Genomic DNA, 19,782 nt, shown 5'->3' with positions numbered 1-19,782 from the left:
AACCAGCTTGTTGGAGGCAGTTGGCTTACAGAGTGTAAACTGCTTAGAGAGTGCTGAGTTCATTATGAAGCGGTATAGAAATGTAAATTCTAATGCTATTACTAAGCAGAGATCCAGGCTGGCAGAGCATAAGTCTAATTATGCAAACTGTCTAGGAAGCAAAGGTTGTTCCTTCATCGCCATTTCTTCCCCAGGTATGCAAGAGTGGCTGGCAGGGGGACTCCCACTGCGGTTGCATCTCTGTACCAATGATCAGATGCAGGAGTGAACCTAGGCACATTCCAACTGCTCTTGCACACATAGGGAATAAACAACAGATCAGCATCTGCTGGTAACACAACCCTGCTCCTCTTCTCTGGATGCTCATCAGAATGCACTCAGAGGTGCCCCCACTGCCATTCACTTGGTAGGGAGGACAGAGTTGCCCCAGAGTTGTTATGCCTGGGGTGTGGGCCTTGCAGAAGCAGACATTGGAAACCTCCTTCCACAATGGCCCCCAAAGTATATCTGTGGGTGTTACCAGGGGTACTATCACCATATGTCCTCAAGCCCTAATATATTTATTTTAAAAAGAGAATGTTGAGGTTAAATCTTGCGCATGTAGATATTGGCGTATGGGGGGTGGCTTCAGTTCAAATGACTTGACTAAAGAAAATACAGTCAGCCCTCTGCATTTTATCCATGGATTCAACCATCAATATTCAAAACAATATTGAAAACAAATAAAAATTCAAAAAAGGAAACCTTGATTTGGCCATTCTATATAAGGATGCCTTTTTACTACACCTTTGTATTTAGTGGGTCTTGACCATCAATACATTTTTGTATCCACAGTGGTCCTGGAGCAAAACTCCAGTGGATATCAAGTTCCCAACGTACACAATTTTTATACAAATGTAACTCTCCCCATAAGTAAGCTATGGCTTTTGAAAAGCTTAGAAAAGATATATATTTCCAGACTACGGCCCGTTACAAACGGGCCTAAAAGTGCATGCTCTGTGCGTGCTAGGGTTAGAAAGGGGTGTCCTTTCCGGATGCCCCCAACCCTAGCACGCATGGAGCATGCACAAAATGGCGGCGGCCGTTCCACACGGCCGCCGCCATTATGACGTCACGACCGCGCCGCCTCTATACGGGGTGGCGCAGATGTGACATCATCACACCACGCGAGGGCGCATAGAGCGCCCTTTCCCCGGCCGCAAAATGAGCTCCAAAACGTAGCTCCTTTTGCCGTTTGCATTGCTGGGCACAGCCTTCAGACGGCTGCACCCAGCGACGCAGAGGAGAAAGGGACCAAGCGGCCCCTTTCTCCTCCTCCCTGCTGCCACGGGGTATCCTTAGGGCTTGAAGCCCCAAGGACACCCCTTTCCAGGCTGCGGGGAAGGGGCCTTTTGCTGCTTCCCCGCTGCCTGGAAAGCGGCGGATCGGGGCTTCAGCGGCTGCCGCTGTAGCCACTGAGGCCCCGATCCTGCGGGGAAAGGGGTGGGTACAGGCCGCCGCTTTTTGGCGGTCTGTAAACCGCCTACAGCTCCCAGAACCCTCCAGATTCAAGGAATTGCTGTCCAGCAAAGTAACTTTTTGAAATGTTGGCTTTTTCCTGTTGCCTGCTCTTATCCCCAGATTATGTCAGGCATTTTATACCAAGGGGTTATTCACACTGTGAAAATAATTTGGGATGAATCCTATTTGAATCTCCTTTGTTTGCACACATCCTGAATGCACCCGATTAAATGTTAGGGGTAGGGCTGCCAAAAATCCCATTTAATCTGGGATAAGCAGTATCGGTTTTTTTCCTTCTTTTTTTTTTTTTAAGTTTGGCATTGTTGGTAGTATGAATAACCAATGCAAATAGACCCAAATAGACCCAGGATAAAACTTTACATGCCTTGAACATATACCAAATGCATTTGCATTGTCAACTTCATCTTTATTTGCGTCATGCCCAGCCAGGTTATAGACTTGGAGGACAAGGGCGCTGAGCTAGAGTCCCAGTTTGAGACTGAGACTGAAGCTGAGCCGGGCCCTAGATCTACCCTGCCAGCTCAAGCAGAGTCTGTGGCCTCCAAGGAGGCTTCAACAGAGTCTGTGGCCTGTCAGGAGGCTCAGCAACCAAGCTTCCCGGCAGCAGAGATTCCAGGCACAAGAGACATGGAGGAGGAGGAGGACGCCAACATACCTACCTTCAGCCAGAGAAGGTCTGAAAGGGCTTGCCTCCGGCGTTTGAGGAGGCTTTATCTAAAACACTGAGGCAATCAACAGCAGCTAAAGTAATGTAGCTTGGGTATTTAAACAGGTGCCAAATGCCTGCTTCGGGGTCAGAGATTATCTGAGCTTCTTGGCGAAAGCATGTTTGTCTCTGACTCTCTCTCTGTCTCCTTGCCCTGAACTCTTGACTCTTGGACTGCTTACTTATCTTGACTACCTGGAACCCTTGACCTTTGGATTGCCTTATTCACCTGACTCTTCGGAATCCTAGACCTCGGACTGCTTGACCATTCCCTGGCTGGACCTTGGATTGGTACTTTGGAACTTTGCTTTATTTCTCTTTGTGGCAAGGGACTTTTGCTTTGCTTTAAAAACTACACCAGCCTGTGTGAACAGCTATCACCATCCTTGTCTGCTTTCCCAGACAATTCGAATGCTTGCACATGTGAGAAATGAAACTTTCAGAGATGTGCATCAACACGGTTCCATAGTGTGAATAACAAACTCAAAATGTGTGAGTGGGATTATTTGCATCACCGCACTAAAAAACAGAACACCAACATCTGAATGACCCCTACGTTATGGGGGCTTTCCAGACTACGCCTTCTTCAGGATTTATCCACGGAGTGAGCCCAAGGACTTCCCAATCTCTCTCCTTCTGACTCACCATTTCACTTAAGATAACTGTGGCCCTGTTCCATCCCACTCTGTTATTCTCCAGAGCCCATAATATCAGGCTGTCTCAATTGGATAATTAGCAGCATGTCAGTGGCTGCAGCAGGATAAGCTCTTCAGACAACTTCTGGGAAAATCTGTCTGTGCCAGGTGCCTTTGCCAACCGACAGAGAGGAAGGCAGTGCCATTAGCATGCAATTAATAACTTCTTTTTGTTTCAGGAGCAACATCTGGGTTCGCACAACCCAGCACTGTGGTTCTTTGGCTGAGGTCAGCGGCAAAACCTAAACCCAACATTAGAGCTCTGGGATTCCCACAAAGGGAATCTGAGAAAAGGAAGTGGATTTTTTAAAGGTGATACTTAGAAACGGCATGCCAACAGTGTGGGAGATGCAGTGGCTGAGTTAAACTTTGTGCCGGAGTGCACAGGTGTTCTCTGAGAGAACTGGAAACCAAAGCCAGAAGCCTGTTGGTGCACCATGCAAATGCAATGAGAGTGGTGGGGGGGGGGGTAGGGGGCATTAAAAAGGGCATGGTTGCATGCACCAGCTGAGAAGGAAATAAAGTATTGAAGAAAGAGGTTACGTGGAGTTGGCAGAGGCCATCTGCTTTCCCTAGTATCTGCCACCCACCCTGGGAAAAGTGCAACTAAAAGCATAGGATCCAGAATCTATGTGGTTCCCAACCTTTGGTCCTCCAAATGATTTGGATTTCAAGTTTCCATGATTCTTGACTGTTGGCCAGATTGGCTGGTGCTTCTGGGAGCTGAAGTCCAAAACAAACAGAAAACCAAAGGTTGGGAACTACTAGAGGAAGCCCAAGTCCTGTGGTGAAAGATGGAATGCCTTTGGTATGTGCAGCCTAGAGAAAAGTCTATGAGAGACCACTTCATCTATCTGAAGAGCTGTGACACTATAGAGGGCTGCAATTTTATTTTGAGTTGCTCCAGGGTGTAGGATAAAACAGCTGAAATTACAAGAAATGAGATTCTGATTAGGCATTAGGAAGAACTTCCTGGCAGTGCAGTCTTGTTCAAATTGGGGACAAATTGTTTCAGATTTGTCTTCTATTAGATGTTTCTAATAGATGGCCACTTATTGGTCATCCTATGGCCACTTATTGGTCATCCTATGACGACTGACTTCCTGTGCCTGCAAAGGGCTGGACTGTATGGTCTTTAAGGGCTTATCTAAGGATGCATTTGCAGTTTGATACCACTTTAACTGCCTGGCTCGATGCTATGGAATTCTTGTAGTTTGTTGTGGCACTACAGTGGGGTTAGGAGCTCTGGTGCCACAACAAACTACAATCCCCAGAATTCCATAGCATTGACCCATGGCAGTTAAAGTGGTACCAAAGTAGTTTATTTCTGCAGTGCAGATGCAGCCCATCTGTATGATTCTAAGTGCTCATGTGCCAGGATGACAAGTATCTTGAAGGTCTTGATTTTCTTAGTGTGCATCTACATTCACATGAAAATCCAGTTTACCTTCAGGTTACTCCAATCCGACCATGGGCTTGTCTACACAATAGCCACACACAATGAGGTGAGTTGGGGAGAACTGTCAACACAGTTCTCCCTTTTAGACTCATGCAGGTCTGAAAAATCACAGTCTGTACAACCACACAGCAGCTTCCCCCTTCTCCCCTCATGCATGTGAATGTACATATTTCTGAACTTCTCCTCATGTCACAACAGCATCACTATGAAGCACAGTCCACATGCATGCATGAATACCCAGATTTTCCACTCAAAACTGGGATAAATCTCCACTATTTTTCTCTGGATTAAAGCCCTGAGGCAATGAAAAGGCCCAGATTCAACCCCAATTGTCTCATACGTCATTTGGACAGTTCACTGTAAAAACTAGATGAGAATGTTTTATTTTGCTTGTGTAGATGCCCCCTTAGAACAGACAGTCTCTTTTCTTCCATTGCAGATTCCAACTATTTCATGCAAAGTTGCTATGGCCATCTGGTCACCTGGGAGCCATCCTTTTTGTGATAAACCTCTCCATGCTTAGACAAACATAGCCTCTCTCCATTTAGTCTCTCCCCACTCAGCTAGTTCGTAGGATGCGAGAAACAGTCTGTCTCCAGGGCTTATTCAAAGATTAGCCAGCCTGATAGAACCTGCTAAAGTTTATGTTCTACTGTCACAGCCATAGAGACTCCAGGTTCAACTCCACATATCAGTAAGGTGCTGAAGAAATTCATTCGTTCATTAATGAAAGGCTCTTATGAAGCCAAAGTAACCACAGGCATGAAGCTAGCTCGCTGTATCTCATACTCTTCAACATTTTAAAGATGAAAATCAGGACATGTGCGTTCAAATGCTATATAAAAAAAGCATAACAACAACAACAACAACAACAACAATACAATCTGATCATCACAGTCTTGGAGAGGTGAGAGCCACCACATGTATACTAGACCTTTGACCTTTCTGGCTTATTAAACAGGCCAGAGAAGGACTGGCTGAGTGGTAAGGGAAGTGATGAATGCCTCTTACAACAAGGCAGGGTCCCAAAATGTGGTAAAACCTCTTTGGGGAAAAAAACCTTCCCTGGATCCTATTGCATTATATAGTTACAGACCAGTTTCTGACCTTTTGTTTTTGGGCAAGGTGCTGGAGTGTGTGGTGGCTTCTCAATTCCAGGGGTTCCTGGATGAGAAAAATTATCTAGATCCATGTGAGTCTGGTTTCAGGCCTGGCTATGGGACAGAAACTGCTTTGGTCTCCTTGATGGGTGACCTATGCATGGAACTGGCCAAAGGGAATGTGTCCCTGTTGATTCTACTGGACCTCTCAACAGCTTTCAATACCATCGACCATGGTATCCTTCTGAGTCACCTCTCTGGGATGGGGCGTTTTGTAGTGGCTCCGATCTTTCTTGGAGGGGTGTTCTCAGAAGGTGAGATTCAGAAGGGGATTCCTGTTTGACTCTTTGGCCATTGGCCTGTGGAGTCCCTCAGGATTCAGTCCTATCCCCTATGCTTTTTAACATCTATATGAAACCACTGGGAGAGGCTGTCTGGAGTTTGGAGTAAGGTCTCACCTGTACACTGATGATACCCAGCTCTATCACTCCTTTCCCCCAATTCCAAGGAAGCTGTTCCTGTCCTAAACTGGTGTCTGGCCATTGTAATGGACTGGATGAGGGCAAGCAAATTGAAGCTTAATCCAGACAAGACAGAGGTGCTTCTGGGCAGCTGGAATAGGGATTCAACTTGTATTAGATGGGGTTACACTCCCCCTGAAAACTTGGGTTCGTAGTTTGGGGGTACTTCTGGATTCAATGCTGAGCCTGGAAGCCCAGTTTTCAGTGGTGACCAGGAGTGCATTTGCACAGTTAAAGCTAATGCACCAACTGCGCCCATTTCTGGATAAATCAGATCTGGTCACAGTGGTACATGCCTTGGTTAAATCCCATTTTGACTTCTGTAATGCACTTTACGTGGGGCTGCCTTTGAAAAGTGCTTCAGAAACTTCCGTTGGCCCAAAGAGCTGCAGCCAGATTGTTCACTGAAGCTGGCTACAGAGGGCTCCATTGGCTGCCAGTCTATTTTAGGGCACAATTCAAAGTGCTGGTTTTGACCTATAAACCCTATACGGCTTGGGTCCAGGTTATCTGAAGAACCGTATCTCCCTTTATGAGCCCACTACAGTGTTGAGCTCATCTGGACAGGCCCTTCCCTCTGTCCCACCACTCTCTAGGGTCCTTTAATAGGAAGAAGAGAGAGGGCCTTCTCAGTGGCTGCCCTGGCACTCCCACCCTAGAGATGCCAGGATGGCTCCATCCCTGGTATCCTTTCGGCGCCAGATAAAGACATTCTTATGCTGTCAGGTCTTTTCAAGCTGATAAGGACTGGGAATTAAATTTTGTGCATTTTAAATTTAAGTTTTGTATTACATGTTACATTTTACTTCATAACTGTTTTAACTCTTAAAATTGTTTAGTTGTTTTTTTAAATTTTATATTTATAAATTTTAATATTATTGTACTGTTTTTATATTGTATTGTTTTTTAATTTGCTGTTAGCTGCTTTGAGTCCCTATATTGGAAGAAAGGTGGGATATAATAATAATAATGACAGCAAAGGTTATTAATGAGAAAGAACACACAAGTTAGGAGAGGCTGCAGCAGTTTGCTTTTGCCTGAGCTTACTGAGAAATGCAAGATGCTGCCACCTCCTCTCCTCTTACCTTTACTAATTTAATAGAGTACAGACTACTTGGAGACTTTGTGCTCAGTTTGCAGCAATCTCACTAAACTGGGACAAAGGATGAAAGTCAGCTGAAACTGTGGGATAACAGAAGATTGATTGGGGCTCTCCCTGCCAAATCTGGACAGCTGGAAGGTATGGTATCTCTATTCTCACTTTGCTCTTTCCAATTATTCTGTGATGATGAGAGTTATACTAATTGTTGTGCCTAAGCCTTCATTGGTATGACTGGATTATTCTTTTGTTCCCAGTACAGAGATGCAGACTTACCCACCCTTAAAGGTATTTGCTCTGCTGGAACTGCTGATCTGAGCTTAGGGCCTGAACAGACAGGCCAAAATAAAACTGCTTTGGGCCACTTTGGAAGTGTGCTGTTTAAATGATGCATGTGTCCTAAGAGACCGGAAGCCGTGCCAAAGCCACACACCAATTCTAAGGACTGGAACGCAGCTTTGCCGCAGTTTCTGGCCTCTTAAGATGTGTATATCATTTAAACAGCATACCTCCAAAGTGACCGAAACACCTTTATTTTGGCCTGTCTGTTCGAGCCCTAACGTCCAGCTGGAAAATGTAAAAGAAAGGGGAAATGGATGCTTCTCTAGCTGCATGGGTAGACAGCAAGTCTGCATGCAGTCTGCAAATGTCAGGGATCTCTGAAAGATAATGCTGCAGGTAATGTAAAATACTAACAAATTATAGACAGAATGTGGAACTATAGACCAAATCTGGAATGTGGCACAAGACAAAATATGGAAATAACCTATCAATAGTAGAAAAGTTTCCTTTTAAGATTACAGTACCTAGAATCCCCCAGCCTCTGGGAGCTGGAGCCCAAAAAAGTAATGGGTCTAATCTCTCAGTACAGAGAACCTACAGTCCTTTTTTGCATCCAGCCACCTCAGAAGCATTAGGAAGGGAAAGATTGTGTTAAGCAGCCCCTTCCATTAATACCACCTCTCCATTTCAAATCTCCCTTTCAGAAAGCATTTTTACTCCAACAAGCTGCTATAAGGATTTTGTTATGCATGTGTGTGTGTTAGATATATTTAGCAGTCTCAAAGGCTACTTAGTGTGTTCATAGGAAAGGTAAAAATTAGAAGCAGGAACTTCTTGGTTTACAGTTCACTCTTTTAGTCATGATGCCTGCTGCCTTTCTGTTTTCAAACTATTTATTGAATCAGACACTAAATTCTGAAGATCAGAATCACACAGGTGCCTGAGAATAATAGGCAGGTGAAATCTTTCTAGGCCTGCAAGGCCAGGATGCAGAAACCAAGTCCCAATACAGAGAGGAAGAAAGATGTAGCTGCAGTGAAGCTTTCATAGTTGCACCAATTATCATGTAATGCAGATTCAGGAAGGCTGGGGAACACGTTATCTGTGCATCTGGGGAAAAGTGACAATACCTAGTGTGAAACAGAAGGGGAAGTGGTATGCACAGAGCTTAAGATGTGGTTTGCTGAGTACAATATGTAAGCGTAAAATGCATGTACGGAGGTGCAGCAGACAGACATCGAGAGGGTTACTGTACAAGTTGAGTAGAAATGAGAATTTAATGAAGTTAAATGTTTGGGTTTTCCAACCATACTACTGTAAAAACAAGAGTAGCTATGTCTGACAGATTGTCTGTACAACTCTGAAAGGGCAGCGAGGTGTCACTTCATGCTGGGAAGGTGGTAATCTGAGGAGTAGGGCCAGCTAACACATTTTGGCACCGAAGAAGGAAGTTCCAGATGGCGCTTTGCTTGAATGGCCCAATTGCTTCTAAACTTTTCATGACTATCGATTTTATCACACAGGGGAAAAGCGGGAGGAAAGCAGGGGTTTAAATAGACATTATCCTCTGAAAATGGCATAATTGTGGTGAAGATTTTCACATGCATCATGATTAAAGAGGACCTATCCCGGCAATAAACAGCTAATAAAAGTAAAGGTAGTCCATTGACATGAATGTCTAGTCGCAACCGATTGTAGGGGATGGTGCTCATCTGTATTTCTAAGCCGAAGAGCCAGCGTTGTCCGAAGATTGTTCTGGTGGTCAAGTGGCCAGTACAACAGCACTGAATGCTGTTACCTTCCCACTGAGAAGTGGTACCTATCTACTTGCATTTGCATGCTTTCAAACTGCTAGGTTGGCAGAAGCTGGGACTAGTGATGGGAGCTCACCCCATCATGCAGCACTCGGACCTCGAACTGTCAACTTTCTGATCTTTGGGTCATCAGAACTGTCATCTCAACCACTAAGCCACTGCATCCCACATTTCCCTGTAAATGATTTGTTGCTGGTTGTTACTTGTTTATTAAGTCCTCTTTAATAGCAACATCGTGACAATATCTTCACCGTGATCACATGATTTTCACGGGGTAATGTCCGTTTAAACCCCCGCTTTTCCCCAACTTTCCCATGTGATAAAGTCTGTGTCTGCACGTCTTCAAGTTGCCTGTCAACTTATGGTGACCCCATGAATATCATAGGATTGTGTTGGGCAAGGAATACTCAGAGGTGGCTTGTCATTTCCATCATCTTAAATCTACCCAACAGCAGCTGTTATTCATTGGCAGTCTCCCATCTAAGTACTAACCAAGGCTGACCCTGCTTACCTTCCAAGATCAGAGGGGATCTGGTGCCTACAGGTGGGAATTTTAACAGATTGCTGTGCAAATGATACTTCCTGGAACTGCCTTTCCTGCACAACTGTTAAGCCCTGTTGTGCAAGAGCCTGTCCTCTTTTGTATTTAGCAACCCTAAACATTCCTCATCCCATTTGTTAGCCACAATCCTATGGAACATCATCCAGTGTGAGCCTTGTGGAAATGAATGGATGAAATCTGGCATCCTCTGTGCATACACCGCTCCTGTTAATTAACACAGCCACTTTTGCCAGTGACATGTGTTGGTGGATTGCAGCCCCTGGGTCTGAATTAATCTCTCTTGTTCTGTCACCCTGAAAAAGGCAACCAAAATCTGTCCCTATACATTTCTGCCTTCCTGCAGAACCATCTCTGAGCACTTTGTTTGTATGCACAGGAGCGAGATGAGGCATGCATGAAAAGGACAATATCATCCACTGTAGTATATAGCACAACCGTTGAACCCAGAGCTCTGGTTGGGTCATAAAGAGGAGGTCATTGCATTTATTTATTTATAGATTTGTTTATGGCTTCTCTCCCTGACAGGGTTCCCAAGGAGATGTACAATCAATTAAAAATAATTTTCAGAGACTATTTCCAAACAGCAACGTCCTAAAGACCAATTATGGTTTTAAGGACCAAAGTGTGTCTGAAACAACAGAAGCCCAAGGAAGCGCATTAAATGATTCACGTTAAACCCTCCCTGAAGATAATTAGCTGTGAGGAGGAAGAAGAGAAGGAGTAAGGTCTCTAGCCTAATGTTTGTTTTCTACAATATGCAGCATGGTTGTTACCCTTGTTTAATTTCACTGCACAGACGCATTCCGTCATGCGAGCTCCCACTTGCATTCTGTGGGTACAGCTTTAGACAGAGGTTGACCTCTTCAGTGTAGACCACAATTTCCTTCCAATCCTGAGAGGTTTGCCAAAGGGAAAACTGTGTGTTCCCCACAAACCAAAATGTGGATGAATGAATTAATTTCTTTGTTACTGTCATAGACTGGCACAAGCAAAAAGGTATAGTATAAAAGAAAACAGGTCAAAATCATATTTTAAAATGATCCTTTCAGGTTCAAGTTACATGGTCTCAATACATCTAGATAAATTTAATATTAGTGTCCCACCAAAAATCATTGTCCGCCGTATTTTAGCCACTGCTGCACAAAATCTGGCTACATTATATACAAAAATCCATCAGTAATACCTTTATTGGCCAACCGAAATGCACAATATATTTGTTGGCCAATAAAGTTATTACTGATGGATTTTTGTTTGTATTTGTTAAATGGCCAATACAACTACCCCAGCATGTTTTTTGGCTACGTTCTGTTATGTTGGTATCTGAGTGCAATAGAGAAGTAAAGAAAAAAACCTGTGTGTCCTTAATATTTATGCAAGGTAAGATAAGTCTAGAATGAATATCTCTACAAAATGTGCACTGGAGTAGAATATACTCTGTTCCTGTGTGCTCTTGCTCTTACTCTGGGCAGAGCACATACATTTCGCCAAAGGGGAGAGATGCCTTGTATATTGTCCATCTTGCACTGAAAGAAGAGGGACCATCCATCCATTGTGCTTTGCTTCATCTGTCACCAGGTTTTGTAGAAACGGATGGAACTGCTCTCCAAATACAGTATCCATGGTCAGCTAGTAATCTTCAACAGGAGCCATATTTCTAATTGTGCCAAAGTTTAAATGATGGCAACACGAGCATGTTGTTGTTGTTGTTGTTGTTCTGTGCCTTCATGATGTTTATATTAGAAGATTTATTTTATTTTTATTTTTTGGCATTCTCTTTCCCCTTCCTTGGATAGATAGGGATTTCCTGCATGCAAATCCTGCTATCTCTCTCTCCTCATTCAAACTAAACATGTGATTCAGCTCACTCCTCCTTTTGGGAAGCTTACACACACAATGATCCCCCCCCCCCCCCCGAACTGTTGGATTTTCCCCATCTTCCTCCTTTCTCTCTGCTTTGGAAAGATGGTGAGATAAAGATTTCTTCTTTACCTGAAGTATTCATTAGCTAGATTAGGATATAGCCTCTCTCTATATATAGATTAAAGCTATTAGTAACTGCAAGCTCTTTGTGTTGTTTTGGAGTCAGTCTCAGCTCTTAGAGAAGCACAGTTAGACAAGAACACGTTTTATGCTACTCTGTTGATTTAAGGCTAGACCCTAACAGGCTTGGCTTTGATATTTTTAATATTTAAATAGTTTTGTTTCCTTAACAAAGGCTGAAGCCTTAGGAAACTTGGATTGCCCTACAGTTTCCAACTTATGGTGACCCTAAGGTGGACCTATCACTGTATTTTCTGGGTCTGAGAGTGTATGACATGCCCAGGGTCACCCAGTGTGTTTCCATGGTCAAGTGGGGAGTTGAACACTGCTTGCCTAAAGTCCTAGTCCAGCAGTCAAACCACTACAGCATGCTAACACTGGCATTTAGTCTAACATTCATAGATGAAAACCAGGACATGTATGACCAAGGAACATCAGAGTGTGGTTAAAATGGCAAAGATTATGAATCGGGGGTGGGGGGAGCAGGGAGATGAGCTAGGAGAGGCTGCAGCAGTTTGCTTTTGCCTTAGTCTGCTGGGAAGGGAAGACTCTGCTCCTCCTCTCCTCTTCCCTCACTCAGTTAAGTGAGTGCAAAGTAATTTTGGACTTTTGCAACAAATTTCCTAATCTGAAGACAGGGGAAAGGGGGAGGAGGAGACAGAAACTGGAAAATTTTAAAAGCAACTTGAACGGTGGAACCGCCAAAGGGTACCTCTGTTCACTGACTCATTCCTGCACAAGGAAAGAAACAAGCAAAGGGGTTTTTTTTTGCCACCATCATTCTCTGCAAGCAGCATTTTAGGCTTTCAGAATTCTACTTATTATGCACTTTGTTTCTATTCCTTCCTGTACACAAACCCACCAAAAACCCCAAAGTGACAGAGAGTGCATGCAGAGTTTAGCGATCTGCTTAAGGAGTAAAGACACCCATGGCTTGGAGAAGCAAACTGAAGGCTTTATTATCTATTCTAAGGAAAGGAAAATTACTCAGGGGGTACTAATCTTATCTAGCTTCATTCTAGGGGAGAGAGGACTGGCAAAGAGAGAAGAAGTAGAAAAAACAGCCCTAAAAGTATCAGTTTATATCAAGGAGGGATTAGGATAGACAAGGAGGTAGAGCACTTTGTGTCACTCAGACTATCTAACACTATTACTGCAGCTCACTTAGAGACATTCTTGTCTCTTCAACATTAAGCATTGTGGCACTTTTGACACAAACTTCTGGCTATCAGTTGGAATGGTCAAATGTGCAAAAGGACAGGGCCCTTGTGTCTTTTTCTCAATGGTGTGGAAGAGGGGTAACAGCAGATACAGTTCTTCTTGTAAACAGCACGTACTAAAATTTTCTCTTCTCCACAACTGTTGAAGGCAGAGGAGTCCTGTTTGCTTTTGCACTCTACTGTCAGCATGTGAGACTTCAGGTGTCAGGCAGTATTTGAAAAAAGAAAATAGAGAAAGTGGAGAGAGGATTGGGGTTGATGACACTTTTCCCACTGCCCACCCTCTTTTCCCTGTAATAGAAGAGGGCTATTTGAAGTTTTGTTCCATCTGTGGGCGATTCAAGGGAAGATCCTTGGTGACGTCTGACTGTCTGCAGAAAGGGCAGCTGTCTGAACTTCCTGGGTGAGCCAGGTTTCACTTTCTTTGATAAAGAAGGCAGGGAGGCAGACACAGATTTGAGAAGAGACTAAGTGCAGAGTGGGAAATTCATAGCATGCCCTGATGCACAAGTCAGTCCCCAGAATTCACTGATGGGATTTACTCCCAGGTGGTGAGTAAGTATACTAGGGTGAGCAAATGCAATGAGTCTAAGGGCCAATTATCAGCTTTTGGAACCTGCTAGGGCAGTGGTTCTCAACCTTCCTAATGCCACAGTCCTTTAATACAGTTCCTCATGTTGTGATGACCCACAACCATAACCACTGTGAATAGGGAGGGATGACTGTATGTGTTTTCCAATGATCTTAGATGACCCCTGCAAAAGGGTCGTTCGACCCCCAAAGGGGTCGTGACCCACAGGTTGTGAACTGCTGTACTAGGGGATCACATTGATTATCAAAAATGCCGCCACAAAAGAAGACATGCTGGAAGTCCACTTCTGGTCTTTAAAAGGGGGGGGCATTTTTGATGTAAAATATTGGAGGGGACTCCTGCAGTCTGTTTATCAGGTGAAAAATGATGGTTGGGGGGATAGAGAGAGATGGAGGGCTAGAAAAGTAACTGGGGGCGGGAGAGGAGATGAATGCAGCTTCAGGATCTCACTTTTCCCAATATGTTGAATTACCATATCTCGGGGTCTTGCAGTTCTTTATTTCTCATGGAAAGGGGAGGAATATCAGGGTGAGAGTGTTGCCTTGGAAAAAGTGTGTATGGCTATATTTTCTTCATTATTTTGTGGTTTTATTTGAATGGCACACTTTTTGTAAATGCAGTGGAAGTTTAGGGCACCATGCCTAATGACATCAGCATGGTTGTTCCTTGTAACATCACCCAAGCCCCTCTACTCAGTAGGGGTCATCCCTAAGTCTTAGGTTTTAGCCCTGAAATCTCAGGGTTTGGGATAGTCCTGCCCAGGGATCCCTAATGATATGTATGATTGCAGCTCCATACAACATCTGCTTCCATTTACTTGTGGAGGAAGTGCACCATTGGTGCTCCAAGTATTCTTGGTGGCTTAAACAGAAAATCCATGTGGAATCTGTCTTTTATACAATTCAGTATTTGGCACAATCCAGTAAGAAGTTCTCCTGCATGAATCTTGCTTCAGCAGAGAAAGCATGCAAGTGCATTTCCTAAAAGTATACCTACATTAATCTATTGCAGCAAAAACATCAAGGAGCCATGAGTTTTTGTAGAGTACACCCCACACCCTGAGATGCATGGGGCATGATCTTAGAATTTTTGCCCCCATGGTTGTATGGTTTCCTTGACTGACACAGAGTTGTTAAAAGGGATCAGATAAGAAAGATGATCGTAAGAAGTTCCTTCTAATCTTTGAAAGCCATTGACTCTGGCCTATGCTCCTAGAGTGACTACTTATATGAGCACCAGAAATTTATGCACACCAGTGAAATCACAGAATGACCATAGACTCTTGATGCTACAGTGCAATCACACTGGGATTACTTTTCAGCACTTTTCAGAGTTTAAAGTGTATGTGCATAAATACTGCACATCAGTAATTGGTAAATGAAAAGATAACTGAGCATGGCAGCAAATAGCTAATGCACAACAGTCTTTAAAATAATAGATTTGGACCTCATGGGCCATGGAATCCAACCGCCTTCTCAATGCAGAAATTTCAGCTAAATAAAGCATCCCCAGCAGGTAGCTGTCCAACCTCTTTTTGAAGATGTCCAGAGAAGGAGACCTCATCACCTCTCCAGGCAAGCGTTTGCATTGCCAAAGCGCTCTTACTGTCAAGAAGTTCCTTCTAAAGTTCAGTAAACTCTACCTTCCTGTTACTTCAAACTGCTAGACCTGGGGCAGCAGAGAACTGTCCTGTCCTCGCCTCTCTGTGACAGCCACTGAGGTATTTAAAGAGTACAATCATGTCATTTCTCAGTCTTCTCTTCACCATGCTGAGCATGCTCAGCTCCTTCAACTTTTCATCATATGTTTTGTTCTCATCATCATCCTCACTGTCCTTCTCTGAACTTGCTCCAAATTGGCTATATCCTTCTTAAAATGAGGCACCTGGAACTGAATGCAGCACTCCAGATGAGGCCTGTCTAATGAAGAATATAGTGGGACTATTACTTCCCTCTGCTTAGAAACTATGCTTCTATTAATGCAGGCTAAAATAGCACTCGACTTTTTTGCTGCAGCATTACGCTGCTGGCTCATGTTTAACATATGATCCACAACAATCTCATGTTCCTTTTCACGTGTCACACTGCTCCATACCTCTTACCATCCTCATTGTTCTCTAAACCTGCTCCAGCTTGTCTGGATTCTTCTTAAAATGAATTGTCCAGAACTGAACACAGTACAGTGGGCCCTTGGTATTCACCAAGATTTGATTCCAGGACCCCCTGTGGATACCAAAATCCATGGGTGCTCAGGTCCCATTAAATGCAATGGCATACTAAAATAGTACCCCTTTTATAAAATGGGAAAATCAGGATTTGCTTTTGGGAATTTATATTTTGAGAGTTCCTGCATGGCAGGGGGTTAGGACTGGATGGCCCTTGTGGTCTCTTCCAAGTCTATGATTCTATTTTGAGGGAATATTTTCAAGCCATGAATGGTTGAATCTATGGTTAAAAAATCCATGGATACAGAGGGCAACATGTTCAGAAATGAAAAGCAGTGTTGCTCTGGAAACAAGAGTGGGTCATTTGGACACTGCAAATCCAAGGAGATGTTTGGATGGGGATACCTGTAAATATCACTAATTTACGGGGCCATGTACAATTCCTGTAGTTTTTGCTCTGCCAGTGCTCTTCTGTTTTATTCTTCTCTCCTCTTATCCTTTCTTCATCAGCTGAATCGAGTCAGTGGAAGAATCTTTATGGAGAAACCATACACAGCTATGGAGCAGAAGTTCATTTCCACCATTGAGTGGAATGCTGCACTGGGTCTGAACTCATGAAGGGGGTGTCTTAGCACAAATCTGTGAACAAAAAGTATGCACACAAAAGTGAGAAGATGTACATAACATTGAAACGGTGGGTACAGTAGAAGAGGGTATCTTCTCTTGTGCATGCCCTATACCTAGCAGTAAGTTTGTTTACTGCTTTGCAGAGTTTGAAAACCCAACATGTTGGAAAGTTGTCTGGGGATTCTGGGGTTTGTAGTCTTTGCCAAGCTCTGCTGCTGCATCGGGGCTGTGTTAGCCTTTAAAAAGAGAGTTTAATGTGGTACCTGTAACTTTCTTTTCATCTTCAAAGATGCTGCAAATTTAAAAAAAAAACATTGGTGGGGAGGGGGGAATACATTGCTAAAGATAAAGTCACTACACAACTGGTACAGCAAGCTTTCCCCCCTTTCAATCAAATAATTCAGAGAAATCTGAAGAAGAGGCTGCTTTAGAGCTTCTAGGAAATTTTAAGAAAGAAAATGTCTGGAGTTACTGCTGTGAAAATGTTTCCAACCTGTGCTCCCACTCAACAAATATTACAGCTCTCATTATGAGACTTCACAGTCTACAGAAGCTGAGAACCTCTAGCCTGGAAAAGTTGCATTTTGGACTACAATTCCCAAGATTCAGATTCCCTTGGCCAATTTGGCCAGTGGTCACATTGGCTGAGGAGTTCTGGGAGTTACACTCCAGTAACCTTTCCAAACCTACATCTGCACTGCAGAAATAATCCAACTTGAAATTGCTTTAAACTGCCATGGCGCAATGCTGTGGAATTTCTTTGTGTTTTTCCTTGTTAGGACTTTTTCACACGGAGATATTGGAAGGTTAAAGTGAGGACAATGCAATCCAGGGTATTAGAGACAGGTTTGCAGCTGCTTTCCACATGACGCTGGACGCAATCAAAACAGAATCCAGGGAGAATGTGAATCAAGAAATAAACAAATTTGCAAAACTATCAGATTTGCATGTCCATTTTGCTTGCGAATTCACTCTCTTCGCATAATGCCAGCTATCTGAAAAGGCAAGATGCCAGATGCCTTTGCTTCCCAGGGTGCCTTGCTGTGCCAAAGAGGGAGTAACTTTAGTAACTTTATGCATTTTGACCAAACTCTGATGTTGTTTGGCTGCTTATCCTGGTTTTCAGCTGTGAAATGCTGAAGGATACGAGTGACCCAAAATTTTGTTTAACTTATTTTTTTAAATGGCCAGGTTGGTTTCATTCTGTTGTGGGGTTTTCCTGGTTATCTTGTGAGTCTACACATAGTCCAAAAACACACTGCAGAAATAATCTACAGTAGTTTGAGACTGCTTTAACTGCCCTGGCTCAGTGCTAGAGAATCCTGGGAACTGTAACTTATTGTGGCACCAGAGGTCTCTTGAGAGAGAAGGCTAAATGTCTCACAAAACTGCAGTTCCCAGAATTCCTTAGCACTGAGCCAGTTAAAGCAGCCTCAAACTGAATTATTTCTGCAGTGTGTTTTGCACCATACTGATACTGCATGAATCTGTAGTACTGTATAGCTGCAAAAATTTCTCTAGTCAGCAATATTTCCCTCCAGTTGCTCCCAGGGCTCTGTCTGTGCCTTGGCCAGCTGGAGAAGAAAAGGGGAAGCCTTTGCAATGTGGTGCAGAGACGATTCCTCTGTTCTGTATTCCATCACAATTTGCTTGATTAAAGCCACATGTGTTAATAAATATACATTTCTCGGTCTGCCCTCCCCCATTTCCAGCGCTTTCCTGCTTCCAAGCTGATTTCTTGCTGCTGTTCTCAATTATGGAAACACCTTCTTGTCCAGGCTCTCGAGCCATTGCACTATTGTTAGTAGTATTTCATTTGCTAGTAGTTTGGGGTGTGAAGTGGATTTTTAAATGCCTCTCTAACCAGACGGTGAGTTGCCAGTACACTCTCAGCACCACAGTATTGATCTGTAGCCAGATAAATATTGGGCTGGTGTTCAGAGGAGCTCTGGAGGTTAACTGTTGTGACTACAAGGAGAGAACCAAGATGGAGGATGAGGGAGGCTTGCGGGACTATTATTGTTACCCGCCTCAATCCTATCGTTGCCCGTCTCGATCCTCAAGAAGGGAGAGGTGGGATACAAATAAATATTATTATTATTATTATTATTATTATTATTATTATTATTATTGCAATGTTGTGATCACAATTGCAACAGAGACCAGCCTGGCATAATGGTTTGAGCACTGGACTCTGACGCTAGAGATCAGAGTTCAAATCTCCACTCAGCCATGGAAACCCACTGGGTGACGTCAGGCAAGTCGCACAATCTCAGCCTCAGAGGATGGCAATGGCAAACTTCCTCTGAAGAAACTTGCCAAGAAAATCCCGTGATAGCTTCTCCTTATGGTCGCCATAAGTCAGAAATGACTTGAAGAAACACAATAACAGCAACAACAATAAAAACCATTAACTAACCTATCTTAGGGCCCTTTCACACTAGCACTATCATTCCATTTTAATTGTCGTGGCAACATCCTATGGAATCCTAGGATTGGCAGCCAGCAAGTTCCTCTGGTGTCTCTGACCAAACTGCAAGCTCTAGGATTCCATAGGTTTTGCTACATCAGTTTTGCTGAACAAATCTTGCCAAGAAAGTCCCATGATAGGGTTGCCTTAGGGTCGCCATAAGTAAAAAATGAATTGAAGGCACATAATGCGCACATGCACAATGGAATTGTGGCACATATATTTTTGAGATAGCAAGGAACATTTCTTTTTTACAAAATTACTACAAATTTTATTGAATATATAAAAACAGACCAAACAAAACAAAATAACCTAAAATCACATTCTGCTATATTCTCACCATTTAAGACATAACATTGCATAACAGAGTCATCATCTACCATTTACCAAACATCTCTTATTCCACTTTCTACAAACACCTTCCTTCTTTCTTTTATCCTATATCCTTCCATTATTCTCCTTTATCTTTCTATCCTAGTGCTCAGTCCTACCCTCCTAAAAAGCATTTTCAGAAAAACATTCTGAGTTGAATGTTAAATGTGTTTGCCCTAAGATTTTAGTGTTTTAGAAATATAAACAGTAACAAAGAAGTAAAAATAAAACAATGATTAATTAACACAACACGCCACTTGGATAACAGTCTAATACATAATAACGCAAGATCATCCTTTGTTCTTAACTGACTGTAACAAGCAACAGGAACGAATTAGTTACCATTCCTTTAAAAAAGGAAATATGTGTAATCATTTCCCTTTTAAAAGTTACTACTTGAAAAAGGAAATGATGCACTCATCAGATGATTCCAAACAAGGTTTTTTAATGAATTGTGCTGGCTCAATCATAAATTTTTACAAGCAGTCCAGATAATGGGGCTTAATCCAGAACAATTGATACTGGGTTTTCCTCCAAT

At 43.1% G+C, this 19,782-nt stretch overlaps 1 long non-coding RNA gene across 3 annotated transcripts in view; it reads left to right on the top strand.

Moving 5' to 3' along the window:
• LOC121923612 overlaps positions 1 to 17,339 on the top strand; it is a 22,669-nt gene extending 5,330 nt beyond the window's left edge. The window contains exons 2-4 of one of the 3 annotated variants that reach the window (XR_006102411.1): positions 2,477 to 2,518; positions 7,105 to 7,242; positions 16,286 to 17,339. This is a non-coding gene — a long non-coding RNA (uncharacterized LOC121923612). The remainder of the gene's footprint in view (positions 1 to 2,476; positions 2,519 to 7,104; positions 7,243 to 16,285) is intronic. The other 2 variants (XR_006102410.1, XR_006102409.1) reach the window with 2 other exon arrangements.
• Positions 17,340 to 19,782: the final 2,443 nt, after the last annotated feature.

This window comes from Sceloporus undulatus, chromosome 2 (genome assembly GCF_019175285.1).
Source record: "Sceloporus undulatus isolate JIND9_A2432 ecotype Alabama chromosome 2, SceUnd_v1.1, whole genome shotgun sequence".
Lineage (NCBI taxonomy): Eukaryota > Metazoa > Chordata > Lepidosauria > Squamata > Phrynosomatidae > Sceloporus > Sceloporus undulatus.
This window is presented reverse-complemented; position numbering and strand designations above follow the sequence as displayed.